We start from the raw sequence: 21,309 nt of genomic DNA, 5'->3' as shown, positions 1-21,309 counted from the left end.
CCGAAAAACTCATCAGTTTTTAAATAAAAAAATATTTTAATATTTGAGAGATAGTTTCACCCCCTTAGTATTCGAGTTTCGAAAAATCCCTTCTTATCGAGCCTCTACACCCTAAGGTCAATCTGTTTTCCAAAAATCAGCTTTTTACGTCAAGCGCTTTAAGCAGGATCGTGATTAATCAATGACCAGATTTTTTGAAACACCCTGTATACATTTTTAAAAAATCTTATAATATGTAAAAAAACAAAATAAAATATACGTGTTTAAGCGTTTTTTCGGAAACTTGACCGTTTTTTAAATAAAAAATATTGTAATATTTGAGGGGTGGTTTCACCCTCTTGGAACTGGAATTTCGAAAAATCCCTTCTTATCGAACCTCTACACCCTAGAATCAACCTGTATGCCAAAATTGAGCTTCTTACGTTGAGTGGTTTGAGCAGAATCGTGATTAATCAGTATGTCAGTCACTTAAGGATTTTATATATTAGTATAGACTCTTATACATATAAGACCAATCAGGAACATACATAACATAACAATAACATCTAATATTAAAAATTCAGAGTGGCACCTCTACCGTCGCTTACTGAAAGTACCACAAGTTGCCATTAGATTGAAAACAAATTTGGAAGTTATTAGTGATCCGATACTGAAGTGGAAATTACCCTATAGCCCAGCCGAATTAGAAAAATCGGTGGAAATAAATCCCACAGTTTTGAAAATGGTTTTAAATCATTTCTCTAGACTTGGGCTTATATGTGTCAAAAGTCCCCGAAAAGACGATACTCGGAAAATATGGCACCTACGAAAAAATACCCTATACAGAAAATCGAAGCTCAGAAAATTATCTACAAAATTGATTGAATGCATTTTTTTCATAGGTATAACATTTTAAGAGTTATATTTTTAAGAGTTAGAGGATTGACAAAATTAACACTATTTCTCATATTGTATTTTCGCATTTAAAATTCAATTAAAGTCTAAATTTAACCTTCATTGCATCGGGACTTTTTGTCTTCCATTGGAGAGCACTAGTGCATACAGGACTTAACAATAACTGCAAGTTTAAGATTAATGCATGCCTGCTTTACGGTAAAAAAAGCATACCACAGCATTTAGCGCAGCTGCAAATATTGTAGAAAGTATACGAAAACCAAGAATCATGGTTTATTGTCCATGATTGCTCATACTTGAAGATTTCTATCCCCGGCTGGCAGTAGATTTTTCTAATGTTAAGTGCATTTGATTTGAGGCATTAGCATTTGCGGTCTGGTTTCCTGAGGTTGTATATTGCGATGATATTCTACATTATTTTTTCCTGTAGGTACAGTTAACGTATCTATATTTACGTATCTGCACTACCCAATTCATTTCACCAATCTAGTATCAGTCTTCCTTCGCAGACTTTCAAAGTGTCTTAAAAGCGCATGTGAAAGTGTTATTTCTGAATCTTCTCAACCTACAATAATTGAATACAATAATGATATCCACATACATATAACATGAGTCCCTATACTTTAAATTATCTATGTTATTCCACGTTATCCGTTTTAGACAAGTAATTTGTATTGAATAAGAAATAATTTTACTATTTATATTAATGCAGGTATCGCTTACTTTTTTAATATATAGTAGGTCTTTCAAATACTTTTTTAATTTTGTACAATATCGTATAATATATTATGAAATTTAAATTACAAAAAATATTATGTTACTAAAGATAACTAAGATTTTTAATTATAAGACTTTTGAATTGAAGAATTTTATGAAGGTATTTTTTTATTTCCGACACAAAAATTAATATAGAAACATAATAATTTACTATTATTTCATAAATGTATTATTATTTATTTTGTTGTTTTAATATATTATATACACAATGTCGGTTTTGATTATTGTAATTACCCAAAAATATAAAGCAAAATAAATGAAACAGAAAACATTATCCATATTAGCAAATAACTTGCGTAGTCAAGAAGTGATTTATGCGAACGCATCACGTCTAAAATTTATAAAATCACAGTATATACTAAAAGTTATACTTAATACTTAAAAAATCATGGATATCGTACTTCTGCAACGCTCTTTGAACAAAAAATGTGCAATGAAATGAAATGTGTTTGTACGAATTTGGAATATGCCATTTGATTTAGTATCCAAATTTATGAAGAGCATAGTTCAGAAACTATAAGTCCAGGAACAAAAATGTATAGAATCATTTTTATAGAGGATTTTGTCAGCTTTATTTTTATATATAGAGCGTTTTTTGGTAGATGTTATAGTTTCCAAGATGTAAGCAAAAAAGAAGAAGAAAAGAAGAGAAGAGAGTAAAAAATTGACATTTAACTCCTCCCCACTCCTCGACCTCATCGTCTATCCTCGGGGACTTTTGACACATATCAGCCCAAGTCTAGAAGAATCATTTAAAACCATTTTCAAAACTGTGGGAATTTTTTCCACCGATAGGCCTTTTTTAGCTAATTTGACTGGGGTACTATATTACAATTTTAATTTATATTTTTAAAAAGACATTAGAGTAAGATCGCAGGCATATAACATTACATGACACAATAAAAAAATAATCTAATAAAAATCAAAGTGAATTTAAATTTAATAGACAAAATAAAATTACGCCAACGCCAGAAATATGTACGGTGGAAGATTAGTTTTTAATCACGTCCTCTATTGTTTTTCAGCTATAATAAATACGTAAGAATACATAATACATAAGAGGTAATAAATGACGTCAGAATTTTTAGGTACCTATTTAAACTAATGAAAAGCAATAAAAAATAGTTTGATATCATTCAGACAATCGAAAAATTTATTAAAATTAAGCTGAATATATTTAAATTTTAAACAACTGTAAACAAACTGAATTTATTCATTTTCAATTACGCCTCTCCAAACTCAATTATATTAAAGAACGGCGTCTCAACTCCAATCTATTTCCACCCCAAGTAAAAAAGGAATGCTAGAGAAGTACCCAATCTATCTTGATTTGCAGTGAGGCTTTTATACACCTAAAATAAATCCTATATTAAAGGGATATTTTGTTAACCTTATTTTATTCTGGAGTTAATTTCTGATGTCGTAAAATCTGTAAAAATCTGATGTCGTAAAATCTGTAACGTCGTAAAATCTGTAAAATTCTTAGGGCTTGATGTAGACAATTCTCTGAAATGGGACATGCATATCGAAGCTTTGTCGAAAAAATTGAGCTCTGCCTGTTTTGCGTTAAGATTTGTTTCTAAGGAGCTTAACTTGTCAGTGGCTAGAACTGTTTATTATGCACTTTTTGAGTCGCACCTTACAGTATCGTCTGCTTTTAGTCTAATGGTATAATGGTATGCCCTTCCATTCTGGGGTACGTGTTGTGCGACTCAATTTGACCGCTTTTTCAAGCTCCAGAAGAGAGCTGTTCGATATTCACTGGGACTAAACAGAAAAACTCATTGTTAGGACTTTGTAAAAAAATTAAAAATATTAACTCTTCCTTCCTTATTTATATTTGAATCCGTTTGCCTAATACGTAAGCATGTATCAGCTTCTCAAGAAAGGCCATTTCACACTTTCGCCATTTGAAATCAAATCCATAACATCATTTTCTTCATTTCGCAAAGCATTGAACTCTTATTTACTAGACAAGGCTTTCTACGCCGTAAATGAATTATATTTTGATAATCGAATTTGATCTTGTAAACACTGGTCTAATGTTTGCTATTGCTATATTTGCTAATGACATCGAAATAAATTTATTTAGAGGTCATTGATATTTACTATAAACTAACTAAATATTTTTGAATATTATTTTTATTTTTTATTCTTTGACATTGAAAACATTTATAAATGTTTATTTTAAACAATAAGACTGACAATATTATTTGTATAATGTTTTGTATTATCTTTTGTTTGTTTGTTTGTGTACCTTGTTAGTTTACTTTGTTTAGTTTACCTTTGTCTACAAATTGAAAAATTTTTTGACAATAAAGTAACGTCGATAACACAGTATCAGCAGTCCTCTTGATTATGACTATTATTATGTAGTATGAAATTGTATAAAAATGAAAGAATAATTTTTTTCTTTAGACTATCGATACATTTTAGGCAAAGGCTCTTTTTGTAGACGAAGTTTTGGGGTAATATCATTTTTTTTATTGGAAATGAAGAGAGTATATGTTTGGTTTGGAGCGATAAAACAAATTATATCGCAACATAATAATTTTATCGCCTGCTTTTAGTCTTTTACGTTTATAGCCATTCAAAAATATTGGGTCTTTTTTCCCGAAGAAATTTCTGTATTATGAATCATATAAAAATATCAAAGGAAAATTAGTTTTGGATGATAAATGTACTGCTTATTACTAAAATTTAGATATTTTTGAAACAGCTATTGACATTATTATATTATATCTATTTTAATATGGAATGAAATTATGAATTCGCAAAATAACAAGTTCCTTCAATTCAATGTATACCTAATTTTACTTAGTCATTAGTCTTTCTTTTGAATTAGATTAAAAACGACCATGATATGTGTCAAAAGTCCCCAAAGATAGACGATGAGCTCGAGGAGGGGGGGGGGGTAGTTAAATGTCATTTTTTTCAGTTTTTTGCTTATATCTCGGAAACTATGCCATCTACCAAAAAACGCTCTCTCTATACCGGGTGCGTCTCAAAAGTGACTCACCCCTATAACTTTTTTATTTTTTCAGATAAAAAAACGAGATTTGGTGTGTTAGTATATGACATTTATGAATTAGGATTGATTAACGTATTCAATTGTTTTCGGTCACTTCCTGTTTCACCGGAAATGACCACAACTTTTGATTTTTAAATGGCACCAGCGGTATTTTTTTACTTTATTCGACAGAAAATGACATTCTGAATCGAATTCATATCATATCATATGTCAACTTTTGAAATATTTGCTGAAAAACAAATTGCATTTTAAATTTCAATCTAGAGTGCCATGGCTGTGCTAAAATACTAATTTTTAATCAAGGAACCTTGGAAAAATAGATTTAATCATCAGTGGCATAATGTTTTTAGTGTATTGTCCCGGCCGGTTAAAAGATACCCAAATCGTATTTTTAATCATATCTCAATTTTTTCAAATGGAACGAGGGTGGCTCATTAGTATATTTGAAGAACGCATTTTTTACGAATAATTTGATACCACACATTTGGTATTTCGAGTCAAATTTTCGTTATGAACCGCAGGTTGCAATGTCAAATATACCATATGCGAAAATGTCAAAAGTAGACATATGATATGTCATTCTATTCATAGTGTCATTTTCTATCAAATAGATTAAAGAAATACCGAGGGTGTAATTTAAATATCAAAAGTTGTATTCATTTCCGGTGAAACCGGAAGTGACCGAAAACAATTGAATAATGTCAATCATTCCAGATTTATGTCATATACCAAATCTCGTTGTTTTATCTGAAAAAATAAAAAAGTTATAGGGGTGAGCCACTTTTGAGACGCACCCGCTATATAAAAATAAAGCTGACAAAAATCTCTGTAAAAATGATTCTATGCATTTTTGTTCTCGGACTTATGGTTTCCAACTATGACCTTCATAAATTTGGATAATAAATTAAATGGCATAAATCCGTTCTTTTCATTGCACGTTTTCGTTCAAATAGCGTTGAAAAAGTACGATATCCATGATTTTTTAAATATTAAATATAACTATTAGTATATACTGTGATTTTATAAAATTTAGTTCGTTAAAAAACATAACTCACTCCTTGACTAGGCAAGTTATTTGTTAGCCAGGATAACGTTTTCTGTTCATTTATTTTGCTTTATGTTTTTATGTAATTAAAAGAATCAAAAGAGACATTTTGTACATAATATATAAAAGAAATAAAATAAATAATATTAGATTTATAAAATAATAGTGGATTATTATGTTTCTGAATTAATTTTTGTGTTGGAAATACCTTCATAAAATTCTTCAATTCTTATAATGAACTTTATCTTTAATAACAAAGATTTTTTTGTAATTTAAATCCCATAATAGGTATATTATACGATATTGTGCAAAATTAAAAAATAATTTGAAAGACCTACTAACATTATTATAAATAGTAAATTAAAATTACTTTTTTATTGAATACAAATTACTTGCCTAAGACGGATAAGGTGGAATAATATAGATAATTTTAAAGTATGGGGACTCTAAAGTAATGTATGTGTATATCATTATTGTATTCAATTATTGTAGGTTGAGAAGATTCATAAATCACACTTTCATAATGCATTTTTAAGACTCTAAAATTCTGCCAAGACTGATACTATATTGACGAAATGGATTGGGTAGTGTAAATATGTAAATATTACACTTAAGTTAACTGTACCTACAGGAAGAAATGATGTCGCCATATACAACTTCAGGGAACCAAACCTGAAAGCTAATGCTTCAAATGCTTCGTGCTACTGTAACATTAGAAAAATCTACTGCAGGCGGTGATAGAAATATTCAACTCTGAGCAATCATCGACCCGAGTATCGACCATAAACCATGATTCTTGGTTTTCGTATACTTTCTACAATATTTGCAGCTGCGCTACATGCTGTGATATACTTTTTTACCGTAAAGCAGGCATGCGTTTAGTTAAGTTAGGTAGTGCTCTCCAAGGGAAGACAAAAAGTCACGATGCAATGAAGGCTTGAAAGATAACATAAGGACCCCTTAGTATTTCTATAATTATTATGAAAGGTTAAATTTAGACTTTAATTATTGTATTTTAAATGCGAAAATTACAATATGAGAAATATGTAGGTATCATATTTTCTGAGGTAAAAGTCATAAAAGTGACATTAACCCCTCCCCTCTCCTCGAACTCCTGAAATACATATTTTTATATTCAGTAGTTTTATACAGGCACGGACGAAAAGTTATTACTCTTCAAATCAGTTAAGGAAACTGTAGCTGGCGCCCCCTACAAGTTGGACATGATATTGACATCGAATTTCTCATGTCAAAAAACAGCCAGACACCAATTTTCATCCAAATATCGAGGTTAGTTCAGAAATTATTTGGAAAAAATCGAAATAAAAATGAAACTTCTACACCCTGTATCTCCGAAACGATTTTATTTTATTAAAACGCATTTTATGACATACATTTATATGAACTTTTTTACTTATTTTTATATGCAGAATACCTATACTGCCGAAGTTTCCGGAATACAGTTCGGACCACCCTGTTTTAATTTACGAATGACATTTTCTTGACAAACTCTGGCCCTTAGAATCAATAATCTGCTTCAATAAGTATAATAAATTTATGTATGTTTGTAACAGATTGCCTTCTAATTTATGTATAATTAACGTAGTAATTAATTTTTAGCAGAAAGGGCCGATTTATAAAAAAAAAGAACTCTAAATGTATAACCTTCCAAATTTTAACTTTTCCTCTGAAATTTAATAGCTTTTCGAAAAAGTTTAAGAATATTCCGCAACGTTCGAAAATTCATTAAGCAAATTATTTTTTTACCGTGGTATTTAATTTCGCAAAATCCTAATTAAGGAATGAAAGCTCATTTTTACTTTCATGTAATTTAGGAAGAATTTAGGAGAAGGATTTTGTGTTGATATTAAATTTGGGTAAAATTGTTTGTTAAATATTTCCCAATTATGTATCGATAATAAAATATGAACAATGTAGAATACAATATACCGGGTGCGTCTCGAAAGTGGCTCACCCCTATAATTTTTTTTAGTTTTTCAGACAAAAAAAACACATTTGGTATTTACATTGTATATGACATAAATTAGGATTGATTGACGTATTCAGTTGTATTTGGTCACTTTTTGATTCGTCAGAAATGACTACAACTTTTGATTTTTAAACGGCACCCTCGGTATATTTCTACTTACTTCAATAGAAAATGACATTCTGAATAGAATGACATATCATATGTCAACTTTCACTTAAAAAAATGGTATTTTAAATTTCAATCTAGAGTGCCATGGCTGAGTTGAATGCACAAAACATCCCCCTTTAGAACTTTTTCTTTAATGGCCATAAGCGGGAGTAAAAGACCAACCGCCCGAACAAACACTAGAGGCGCCACCGGTCATCAAATGGTGTAAAAATTGCAAAAATTTAATCATCTAATTTTGACACAAGGGGTCGCGCTTAAATTTTTCAATTTTAATTCAATATTCATTGTTTTCAGACTATATTATTAGACTTTGTTGTATTTTGCGAACGTATAAATGTTTTCTTAGTATAAAGTTGCATTATAGTAATTTAAATTATATTACATACATATTTAAGATTCAAATATTATGACATATATGTCATCAGTTGCCGTCTAAAATGTCATCTTGATAACAAAAGTAGTTTAAATCATGTTAAAATATGAAAATTTACAAGTTATAATTAGATATTTTATATTATTTCAACAACAAACACATAATATTACAGCGTAATATTGATATGCACTTCCAAAACAAAAACTGTTGTTATATTTTTCAGTTTTCGTTGTTTGCCGCGGAAGTTTCAGTGATTTTAGTGTTGTCGGATATTTTTATTTGTGAAATGGAAATATTGCGTTTGGATTGCAAAACTAAAAGTGGAAGTTTTATTGCAATGTAAGTAAGCGTTTGTCCATTTTATATTTTACTTTTTTCATACCTACGACAAATATAGATATATTGAAATTTTATAATTCGTTTTATTTAAAAAATGTTAGAAAACAAGCTTGTAATCCTGTAATTGACATAATTGTTATGTAATATATTCCATTTAAATGTAATATATTACTTTACAATTAAAAAAATGTAAATTTAAAAAATATATTAAAAATATATACAGGCATTAATTGAAATTTTTTGAGTGCGAACAAACACGAGAGGCGCTTTATTATTTACTTTCATTTCTTAACATGACAGACGAAGTTCTAAAGGGGGATGTTTTGTGGTTAAATGAGACTCTTATTTTTATTTATTTTATTCGATAGAAAATAACACTCTGAATAGAATGACATGTCATATGGCAACTTTTGACATTTTCGAATATGGTTTATTATAAATTGCGGTTCATAACGACAATTTGACTCGAAATACCAAGTGTGTGGTACCAAATTATTCGCAAAAAATGCTTTTTTCAAATATGCTAATGCGCCACATTCTTTCCATTTGAAATAATTGAGTTATCATTAAAAATACGATTTGGGCATCTTTTAACCGGCCAGAACAAGACATGAAAAACATTAGACGATCAAATCTATTTTTTCAAGGCTCCTTGATTAAATATTAGTGTTTTTAACATAGCCGTGGTACTCTAGATTTAAATTTTAAACGATTTGTTTAAAGCGAAAATGGTCAAAAATTGATATATGGTATGTTATTTTATTCAGAGTGTCATTTTCTATCGAATATAGTAAAACATAACCAGGGTGCAATATAAAATTCAAAAATCTATAGTATATGTAGTCATTTCCAGTGAAACAGGAAGTGATCGAAATCAATTGAATTCCGTCGATCAATCCTAATTTATCTCATATCCGAATATAACAAATTTCGATTATTTATCTGAAAAAAATAAAAAAGTTATAGGGGTGAGCCACTTTTGAGAAACACCCAGTAGATTGCCTTGTTGGGTAGATACAGGATTATTTTTAATTATTTACCTAACAGAATCATTTTTTAATTATGCAGTGAAGAATAATACTGAAGTATACCAGAGAGTAGAGTTGTTTATATGTTTATTGTACTTATTTCGCTAGTAACTTTCTCTACTACATACTTGCAATCGATACTTTGAATATCCATTACGACGTTATATAGTTGATAAATAATTTTTCCTCAACGTAAAAGCATAAACAGTATTTACACGAGCACACATGCATTGCAACTCATCAATCTATTTATAAAATTAGTGTGTCCGATTGATATATTTCACTATACAGGGTGCTACAAATTCGAGATACGAGCATTGGTATCTCGGTAACCGTAATACATACGAAGATGGTTAAATTGGGGCAAAGCTGCGCCCTTGGGATGTTCACCAAGATGCCATCAAAACAGTTTTAAACATTTCATGGAATGGTGAGTTTTTTGTAAAAAACGGATTTTTTGGAAAATCAATTTTATTTTTTTCTGTTGTTACTTTTTACAAAATCAAAAAACTAATTGGACATTCTCACAGCCACTTTATTAGAGCTATCTGATTTTATTCAGTGTATAGTATTGAGAGTATCTTTAGATTTTCAAATTAGCTGGTAATTTGTAAGATACACATAAGAGGCCGACCTATTTTTTTTAAATACGGATCTGCATTTTTTATTGCAGTTTTTGAAAGAACTCGGTCTCCTGAGTACAATGATATGCCATATTTTATACTTTTTTTTTATTTCGGATATTTAAACACAATTTATTTAAACTAATTTTAAGTCCGGCTCTGTTTTTTTTAATATCTAATCTATATTCATCGTTACAATATTGATAAGCCTTCAAACTTAACAATGATGTGGGGTAAAACATTGAATATGGAAAATCAAATGCAATAAAAAAACAATATAAAATTATAAAAATACAAATATAATATAACATAAACAATCAAATCATTTCCCCGGAAGACGAATTGGAAATGGTAGAGCAGTATTAGGCCAGCGAGGTTTTTGGACCAGTCGCCCAGGGGCGAACGTTTTTTTTTGAACATTTACAATAATGAGTACAAAATGCTTTCGAAAGGATAAGAAGAAGATTGTTCAAAGAGCTATAAATAATCCCTTTTAACATGTAGAGCATTAGAAATTAGTTTGTAGAAGGTGGTTTATTTAGAATAACTACGATTAATGTTATGCATATTATTAGATCCTACACTGAGGTTTCAAATTCACAATAAAAAAAGGTAAAAATAATATCTTTAAATTGCTGCCCTGTATTATATTTATTTGAATCTTTCAACTGGCTCTCTTTTCCTTATTCAATGTTAATTAGCGCTGATCAATTTTGTTGCGATGAATATAATCAGATTAAGTATTCAAAAACCGAGTCGGACTTGAAATTATTTTAAATAATAATAGTTTTGTTGTTGTTAAGGTACCCAAAACAGAAAAAAAGTATAAAGTGTGGCATATCATTGTACTCAGGAGACCGAGTTCTTTCAAAACCTGAAATAAAAAGTGCAGGTCCGAATATAAAAAAAATGAAGTTGGTCTCTGTATCTCACAAATTTTACAACCAAATTATCAGCTAATTTAAAAATCTAAAAATACTATCAGACAGCCCTAATAAACTGGTTATGAGAATGTGCAATTAGTTTTTTGATTTTCTGAAAAGTAACGACAGGAAAAAATAAAATTGATTTTGATAAAAATCCGTTTTTTTTTCAAAAAATTCAGCAATCCTTGAAAATTTTAAAACTTTTTTGATGGAATCTTGGCGAACATCCCAAGGTGGTAACTTTGCCCCAATTTAACAATCTTCGTATCTATTACGGTTTCCGAGATACCAATGCTCGTACCTCGAATTTGTAGCACTCTGTATATTTTTCGATATCAAGTTTTTTAAGCTAACCTTTAAAAGATTTATCATTTTCAATTAATTTTTTTTCTGAATAAAGTTTGATAGCAAAGCCTAGAGGACCGCGAGAGGAAGTGTTAATTTAAATTTTATCGTTTTTTTAATCAACAAAAGTGTCAGAAAATGTGAAAATAATTAATCGAAATTCATGAAAACTAATTAACTTCGAAAATAAGTGGAGCTCACTTAATAGTTTAAGTATAATGGAACTGTGTTGTTGGATCAGTGTACAAAGTTTTCGAAACCAATGAAATCAGTGAAGTATTAATTGTTTTTTTATTTTGCGCGAATTTATTGTTTATACGTTTATACGAAACTATATTAATTAACAATGTTGATGAAAATAGAAGAAAACTAAAATAAGATATTACCCTAGTAACTAAATGTTAGCATAAAAATTGCTGATGTTTTATATTTGTGGATTGTCTTTACAAGAGGAAAAACTTTTTTATAATTGGCATATTTCGAGAAAGACGCATTCTTCTGGCATGCTTCCGTTTATACTTTTTCAAATTTCCATACCGTTTTAGAGACAATTAAAAAAAAACATGAAAGTATAGTTGAATTTTTCCTAAAAGTCCTAAAAATCAAAAGGCGTTTCTATGGTAATATAATTTCGATTTCATTCTTTGATAAATCACATTTTCGCGTCACAATTATTAACCTAGTACCTTCCGTAGTACTGAACTAAATAAATTGTGTGCTTCTTTAACATTTTAAAGTGGCAAAGAATATGACGTCAATTAAAATTCTATCATTAACAATCTCACTCAAAGGTTGAAAACGAAAGTATATTACCATGGAAGCGCGTTTTGATTTTTAGGACTTCAGGGAAAGGAAAAATTTACTACATTTTCATGTTTCTTTTAATTTCCCTAAAACGGTATGGAAACTTGTAAATGTATAAATGAGACCAAATGAGACATAACATATTTTAGAACAAGCAAATTTTATGAAGAATGCATTTTTCTCAAATTGTCAATAATAAAAAAGATTTTAAAGTGTTTTTTTTTTATTCTTGTAAAGACAATCGGGGAACATATTGTATATTTAAAACATGTTCTTTATTAACAATGTTAACTTTTTAATTATTGTTATTTGTAGTATTAGTAAGAAAGTTTTATACCAAACATTTAATATAATTCATATTTGGCATTTGATAAGAAATTATTATGTGTTTTATACAGGGTGGTCCGAATTGTGTTCGGGAAACTTTAGTAGCATATCCTGCAGATAAAAATAAGTAGTTCGTATAAATATGTCCTAAAATGCTTTGTTAGGGAGAGAAATAATTTTTGAAGCAATGTCGATATTTGGACGAAAATTGGTGTCTGGGTGTTTTTTAACACGAGAAATTTGATTTAGATGCCAATATGACTCTTACTTGTGGGGGCACCATAAAATAATTAACTAGAAAGAAGTGTCAACTCTGTGTTAAATCGTGGAAACACGATACGCCACCGAAAGCCTTCGTTGTCGTCTGGAGAACTAATTTTCCAATTGACAGGTTGACATGATGGCTTCGTATTTATTTCCGTTTCCGGTTATTCAATGGCGGGCCCTCTTTCAGTTTAAATGTATTTTGTACTCTTTCTTATCATAAATAAAACAAAACAAAATTTTATTCAAACATATTTATTTGAAATATGAGACAACGTGACTAAATATATATAAAAAATAAAGAATTGAATGATTTCAACAGCAATTACTTAATTATATGCAATTTTAACGTAAATTAGTAAGGTATAAGTATGACTTTCAGTAATTTGTAAATAAATACACGTATTCACAGCCATCAGGGACAGAAAACGGGGGCAGGAACATGAAAACGGGAGCCTTATACAAAAACCTGAAAACAGAAAAACAATTTTTTTTATAACCATTTTTTATAACCAAACCAAACTAAAATTAACAAATAAAAATATCAGTAGGTATAAAATACAAATATACTGTTTAAAAAAAGCGTCCATTATTCCCAAAGAGACCTGGTTTATAAATCAAAAAGAAGCAAAAAGAGACTTTTAGTCGGATAACAATCGGATTGTATCAGTCAGATTTATTGCATTATTGACAATAAATCGCACATACTGGAGATAACTAATGTTGGCTATAGTTAAAAATGATCTTACCTTGCTGTAAATTGTTTCCATTTTCAAAAAAATCGCCGATCATAAACATAACAAAATTTTCTTGCATCTAAAAAATACAGAAATAGTGTTTATTTACTACCTATTTTTAATATACATGGGACATACCTAGTACTGCAGAAACGTCTTTTTCTCCAGGATTTTTCATGTAATATATATTTTATATGATTTATTACCTTTATATTTATAAATTTCTGCCGAAATATCAAATTGAATTTACAAAACAAAACTAAACGGAGAGAATTAAAATGGCGTTGAAATTTGTTCTAGAACAAATCTGAAGTTGTCTCTGAAATCTGTCAATTCTAAACTGTGAAGTTAGACAATAGTTAGAGAGAAACATTGCTGTCCTTGTCTAGGCGGCCATACTTGTCGTCAGGAGATGACAGGAATGACACTAATGACTGTTTCCAATTTTCCTATTTCACTGTCACCCCCCTGGGGGGCACCACTTACATATTTTTAACAGGTTTGAAAAATGTAAAACCACTGAATGAAAAAATATAAATTTCAGCCGTTTCCAGATATTTGGAATTACAAAAATCGATACACTGTCATTATTGAGGAAAATAAACATGTTTTGACTAGATGATTATTTGATTTAAATGATAACTTTTAATGTTTTAAATTAATCATAATTTTTTCTATAAAAAATCCTAACTCCGTCATAAATAATTTTTAAACAATAATTTTAAGCGTTGCAAATAATATAAAAATATTCAAATGTAATACCGTATGATCAAAAAAAAAACGGCGTCTAGTTGGCTTGGAAATGACGATCGATGACATTGCCCATATAATCTTCAAATCCTTTCCTCTTAGGTCTATCAAAAATAAGCATAATAAACCTTGGACCACTAAAGGTCTACGCATATCTTCTAAAAACATGCGTTCATTATATCACTTAAAAAATTCTGAGATAGTGTCTTTTTCCATAATTACGTAAAACTATACAGAAAAATTTATCATAAGACTATAAGAGCCGCTAAGGACCTTTATTATAGTAGGAGAATAGTCAATTCTGGTAATGTTGCTAAAGAAACATGGTCTATTGTGAATGATTTGAGAAACAAAGCTTCTTCGTCTAGCAATATCTCTACCTCACCTGAGAACCTTCACGATTACTTTGTAAATGTAGCGAAAAATTTAACTAATACCATATGTCCTTCTCATGATCCATTTCTTTTTTTCGCCTGTAGTTTTAGAAGAGCTTCGCAGTACAATTAGTACCATCAAAAATAAAACCTCATCTGGGGGGCTAACTTTAAAAATGTTTTCGAATCTCCCAGAAAGCACTCTGAACCACCTAACTACTTTAATAAACATGTCATTCCAAAATGGTATTTTTACAAAATGTGTTAAGACGGCAATAATCATTCCTCTGCATAAAGGAGACAAAGATGAAGCTTCTAACTATCGCCCAATTGCACTCCTTCCAACGCTATCTAAGATCATAAAAAGGTTGGTTAAAAGAAGGCTGGTATATTTTCTGTTTAAGTACAAAATACTTACTGAATATCAATTTGGATTTCTAAGCAACAAGTTCACAAATGACGCTATGTTTTCCCTCCTTAATAAAGTTTATTCCAGTCTAAATAACCATCATTCGACAGCAACAATTTTCTGTGATTTTTCTAAGGCGTTCGATTGTGTAAATCATAAGATCAGCAGATAAACTGCAGCACTATGGGTTCAGGGGAACATCTCTCGAATGGTTTAAGTCGTATCTGAGCAACAGAAGTCAACTTGTGAGGGTGGATACCACGTCGTCTTCTAGCAAGCCAATAGAATGTGGAGTACCACAAGGCTCAGTACTAGGCCCTATTTTGTTTCTTCTTTTTATTAACGACATTGCTAATATAAACATCAGTGGCAAAATATTTTTTTTTGCGGACGACACTAGCTTCACTTGGAGCAACAAGGACGTCACGGCACTTCATAGGATTATATCAAATGACTTAATCACCATTAAATCTTGGTGCGATTCGAACCTCCTGAGTCTCAACATTTCTAAAACTAAGGGTTTGTCGTATAAAAACTGCAGCCTTTTGTACTTAACAACACCACCATTGATGTCGTAAAATCTGTAAAATTCTTAGGGCTTGTTGTGGACAATTCTCTGAAATGGGACATACATATCTAAGCTTTGTCGAAAAAATTGAGCTCTGCCTGTTTTGCGTTAAGATCTGTTTCTAAGGAGCTTAACTTGTCAGCGGCTAGAACTGTTTATTCTGCACTTTTTGAGTCGCACTTCAGGTCCCTTCTGGGGTACGTGTTGTGCGACTCAATTTGACCGCATTTTCAAGCTCCAGAAGAGAGCTGTTCGATATTCACTGGGACTAACCAGCAGAACTCATTGCCAGGACTTTTTTAAAAAATTAAAAATATTGACTCTTCCTTCCTTATTTATATTTGAATCCGTTTGCCTAATACACGTAAGCATGTATCAGCTTCTCAAGACAGGCCATCTCACACTTGTCCACTCAGGAACGCAGAGCAAGATCTTTTTCTACCTACCCCACGCTCAGAGTTAGTTAAAAGTTCAATATTATACAACTCCAAAAAATGCACAATCACCTGCCATTTGAAATCAAATCCATAACTTCATTTTCTTCATATCGCAAAGCATTCAACTCTTATTTACTAGACAAGGCTTTCTACGTCGTAAATGAATTATATTTTGAAAATCGAATTTGATCTTGTAAACACTGGTCTAATGTTTGCTATTGCTATATTTACTAATGACATCGAAATAAATTTATTTAGAGGTCATTGATATTTACTATAAACTAAATATTTTTGAATATTATTTTTATTTTTTTGTTCTTTGACATTGTAAACATTTATAAATGTTTATTTTAAACAATAAGACTAACAATATTATTTGTATAATGTTTTGTTTGCTTGTTTGTGTAACTTGTTTGTTTACTTTGTTTGTTTAGTTTACCTTTGTCTACAAATTGAAAAATTTTTTGACAATAAAGGCATTTATTTATTTATAATGTTTACATATAAAATGACAGCGATCTTCATTTCATAGCCATCTCTGACGACGTTTTTCTTTTTCATACGGTATCTTGTAAGTAGTTATGTCGAGAAACTATGGTTACAGCATAAATAGTAACATTCGTTGAATTTTATGTCAGTTTAATAATATATATTTCGTGAATTATGATTAATTTAAAAGATTAAAAGTTCCCAAATCTATCATTTAAATCAAATAATCATAATACTATATCCAGTGACTTACACACCATTAAAACTTGGTGCGATTCTAATCTCCTATGCCTCAACCTATCAAAAACTAAAGTTTTGTCATATTAAATAACCAATAAGTACAACCTTTTGTACTTAATAACACTACTATTGACGTTGTGGACTCACGAAATTCTCAGGACTTGTTGTAGACAACTCGTTAAAATGAGACTTGCACATCGAAGCTTTATCAAAGAAACTAAGCGCTGCCTGTTTTGCGCTAAGATCATTTTCCAAGGAACTTAACTTATCAACCTCTAGAACCTCTTTTTGAGTCGCATCTTCGTTATGCCCTTCCATTCTGGGGTACTTGCTGCGCGTCAAAATTTGATTGTATTTTCAAACTTCAAAAGAAAGGCAGTTCGATATTTATTGGGACTGAACAGAACTCACTGCCAGAATTTCTTTAAAAATTTCAAAATACTGACTCTTCCTTCTTATTCATTTTTATAAATCCGTTTGCTTAATCCGCAAGCACATATCTGCTATTCCCGAAAGGCCATCTCACAACTATCCACTTAGGAATGCGGAGCACGATCTTTATCTGCCAACCCCGAGCTCAGAACTAGTTAAAGGCTCAATACTGTACAATGCCAAAAAAATGTACAATCATCTGCCTTTGAATATCAACTCGCTTTCATTCTTTCCCGCATTTTGCAAAGCTCTGAAATCATACTTACTGGAGCTAGAGAGTTCTATATGTGGTTAACGACTTTTTTGTTGATGTTTAATCATGAACAATTTTGAATTTTAAAATTTTGATCATATCACCACACACTGGTTAAAAGTCTAGTATTTAATATTTTATGACTCTTAAATGATTATATCCATTTACAATTGTCCTATTGTAAAATTTTACTGATTACTGCTTTTTTGTGTTCTGCAATCTCCATGTATTAGCAAAATAAAAACACTAAATCACCACAATACACCAAAACAATTTTTGTGTTTTGGTGTGTTGTGGTGATTTAGTGTTTTTATTTTGCTGTGTAACACCAAAGATTCCAACCCTCAACTGTAATCTGCATGTATTAACTGTATATTTTTTTTTGAATTGTATGATTTGTATTGTATGATATATTTTATTGTTTGTATATTTTTTGTGCTTTTGTTTGTTTTGTAAATGCTTTGTCGATGAAGCTCGTATTTTGGCTTTTTGTACAATAAAGCGTTATTTAATATTATTATTATTATATACTTTTATGCTTAGGCATAAAAATGCTTTACTTTTATGCCTAGGCATTAAAATAATTTTTTTACATTGTCAATCGCATTGAAAAAATTAGTACTTTTGTGACGTTTGAAAAAAAAACATTTTTTCCTTACTAAAACATCATCTTTTATGAATCGGGGTATACATTTTTACATATAAAGTGTGTATCGTAATTTAACGAATTATGCACCAATTGTAATATACTACAACGGTTACTCAATCCTTTTTATATGCCTAATTTTCATTCAGTTATAGTGTCAATTAGTTTGCCTTAGTAATCGATGCTTCCGCCTATATTCGGCTCATTACTAATTGAAAGAAATTGATAATTCTCGAGTGGCTTTAGCTGTTTCTAGCCTAACTCCGACACGGCAACCGTGTTTTAAACAGGATCTGGCAACGATCAGTCTAGCTCGGAATCTCATCACGGCCGTGGCGCAGGTTTTTGTCATCCAAACGGAATAAATTCATTCTCGCGTTAGACTTTATTTATAGTCCCGTCTCCCGTTCTCGCGCCGGAAGTAAAGTTTAAATTCAAATTGTGCCGTGATTTTTGCCGTATTTTGCGGGTTTCGGACGATTCTAACTTACTTTTGTGTCGAGTGATTAATCGTTGCTTAGAAAGTACTTTAGAGTTTTGAAGTTTTTTTCTGTTGCTTTATGATACTTCATTTATTTACCTGAGAATGCACTTGTTATATATGCACGATTTCTTTTTTGACGTATAATGCATTGATAATCATTTCATTTCGCGACTTTTTGCAGTTTTTGTTATTGTCGCGTGTAGTTCTTACTGTTGTAGTTTGTATTGTAGTTTGATATAATTTGCAGTTAAAAATTTATCACAGATCTACAACTCCTACTCACTGAAACCAACAAAAATGCCTGTTTTATTTTATTGTTTTCATACACAGTTTCATATACAGGGTGACCGAGTGTTTTGGTTAATTTCAGCATTTTTAATCAAATCTTTCAAACCTTTTAAAATATAAGGGCAATAATAACGTAAATTTTAAAATATATTTTTTAGATACACAGTGTGATTCAAAATACTTATTTTCACTATATCTTAACATTATTTTTTGTAGTTTATAAGTAGAATTCTGTACTTTTTTTCTGCTGTGTAAGGTTGTTGTAAAACACCTTCGAAAAATACTCACATTACAATCAATATCTATTGGTTTTTAAAATATAAACATTTTAGATCAAGTTTTTTATACTTTTAGAACTATTTAAACAATAAATAAATTTTCATTCAAAAAATTTCAACCTTTAATCTAATCTATAATAAGCTAAATTCTTGGTATACCGGGTGGGTCTCAAAAGTCCTCTATAACTTTTTTATTTTTTCAGATAAAGAAACGAGATTTGGTATATTAGTATATGACATAAATTGACGTATGCAATTGTATTCGGTCACTTCCTATTTCACCGGAAATGATTACAACTTTTTATTTTTAAATGGCACTCTCGGTATTTTTTAACTTTATTCGATAGAAAACGACACTTTGATAGAACGACATATATCATGTCAATTCTTGACATTTTCGCATATGGCTTACTTGAAATTGTAATATGCGGTTCATAACGACAATTTAGCCAAGTGTTTGGTACAAAATTATTCGTAATATTTCTTCCAAATATGCTAATAAGCCACCCATTTGTTCCATTTGAAAAAAAAAGATATGATTAAAAATACGATTTGGGCTTCTTTTAACCGGCGACAAGACACTAAAAACATTAGGCGATCAAATCTATTTCTCCAAGGCTCCTTCATTAAAAATTACTGTATTTAACAGAACCATGGTACTCTAGATTTAAATTTAAAATACGATTGTTTTTTTAAGAGAAAGTGTCAAAAGTTGACATATGATAATATGTCATTCTATTTAGAGTGTCATTTTCTATCGAATAAAGTGAAAAAATACCGAGGGTGCCATTTAAGAATCAAAAGTTGTATCTATTTCAGGTGAAACAGGAAGTTACCGAAAAGAATTGAGTAAAAAACGTTAAAATCAAAAACATAGTCCACGAATTGAGTAGATACGTCAATCAATCCTAATTTATGTCATACCAAATCTCAAAAAGAAATATATTTTCTTTTTATCATCTTTCAAATAAGTTCAAAATAACCGAGACATTTTATTTTGAAAATTAAAAAAACAAAAATTCTGTAAATTTAGAGAAGCACTGGATCTGTTCTGGGTTTTCTTTCTTGTAAATTTAATCTACTATCTATGTTGCCATATTTTGAAGGTATCACATTTTTTAAAAAAATTATTCGAAATTTTCTCATATTCGAAAGAACCTCATAGACGTGTTCTTGGGTTCGAAATATACTACCTCTAAAAATATTTGCACTTACGTATTTAAGATTCACCCTGTATAGTATTTTTTAAATTTTAGTATTTTAAAATATTTTTTTTACTTTAGATTTATTATTTTTATTGTTTTTTGTTTTATGTTTAAATTTATTATTATTTGTTGCTCAAGTGTTGGGAACCATATAATTTTTAGTAAAATATCGTAATGCATTTGCTATTGATTAAAAATAATTTTATTATGAATACCTTTAATCGAATTTTTTATTCATTTAAAATTTCTCTACCGTTCGTGTAACTGTTTTCGAATAAAATCAATAAAAATATAAATTTTATAAGGCCTTTACAAGTCAATCTCCAATGTACTTATAAAATTAATTGAATATCTAATTTTTACTATTTTGTTTATTTTGTATATTATATAATTTTCTCAATAATTAATTAAAATATTTTTAAAATATTTATTTTTTACAAACTCACCGGCAAAACATGCTAAAATTAATTAATAATTAAAAAAATTAATTCCTTCTTTACGGATGCTACGTCAGATATTTTTATTCCGAATTTATTTTTAGCATAAGTAAGTAACAACAATAAGACGAATTTTTTCCCCGAATTTTGTGACACCCTGTAGGGTGTAGCTGCTGTAGTAGCTATCGCTAAATCAAATCACATTGCAGCCTCAACTTTTGTGAGCATTTTGTTTTTTTAATCACGACATTATCTCTGTTTGTATTGGAGATACGCTGCTTTAAAACAAACGTCTCGGAAAAATGCTTCGCAGGCAGAAAGTTTTGTGTATCTAATCAAGGCGACGCG

The sequence above is a fragment of the Sitophilus oryzae genome, unplaced genomic scaffold, assembly GCF_002938485.1.
Source record: "Sitophilus oryzae breed Bouriz unplaced genomic scaffold, Soryzae_2.0 scaffold_1396_pilon_pilon, whole genome shotgun sequence".
Taxonomy (NCBI): domain Eukaryota; kingdom Metazoa; phylum Arthropoda; class Insecta; order Coleoptera; family Curculionidae; genus Sitophilus; species Sitophilus oryzae.
The sequence above is the reverse complement of the archived record's forward strand: the minus strand, read 5'-3'. Positions refer to the sequence as shown.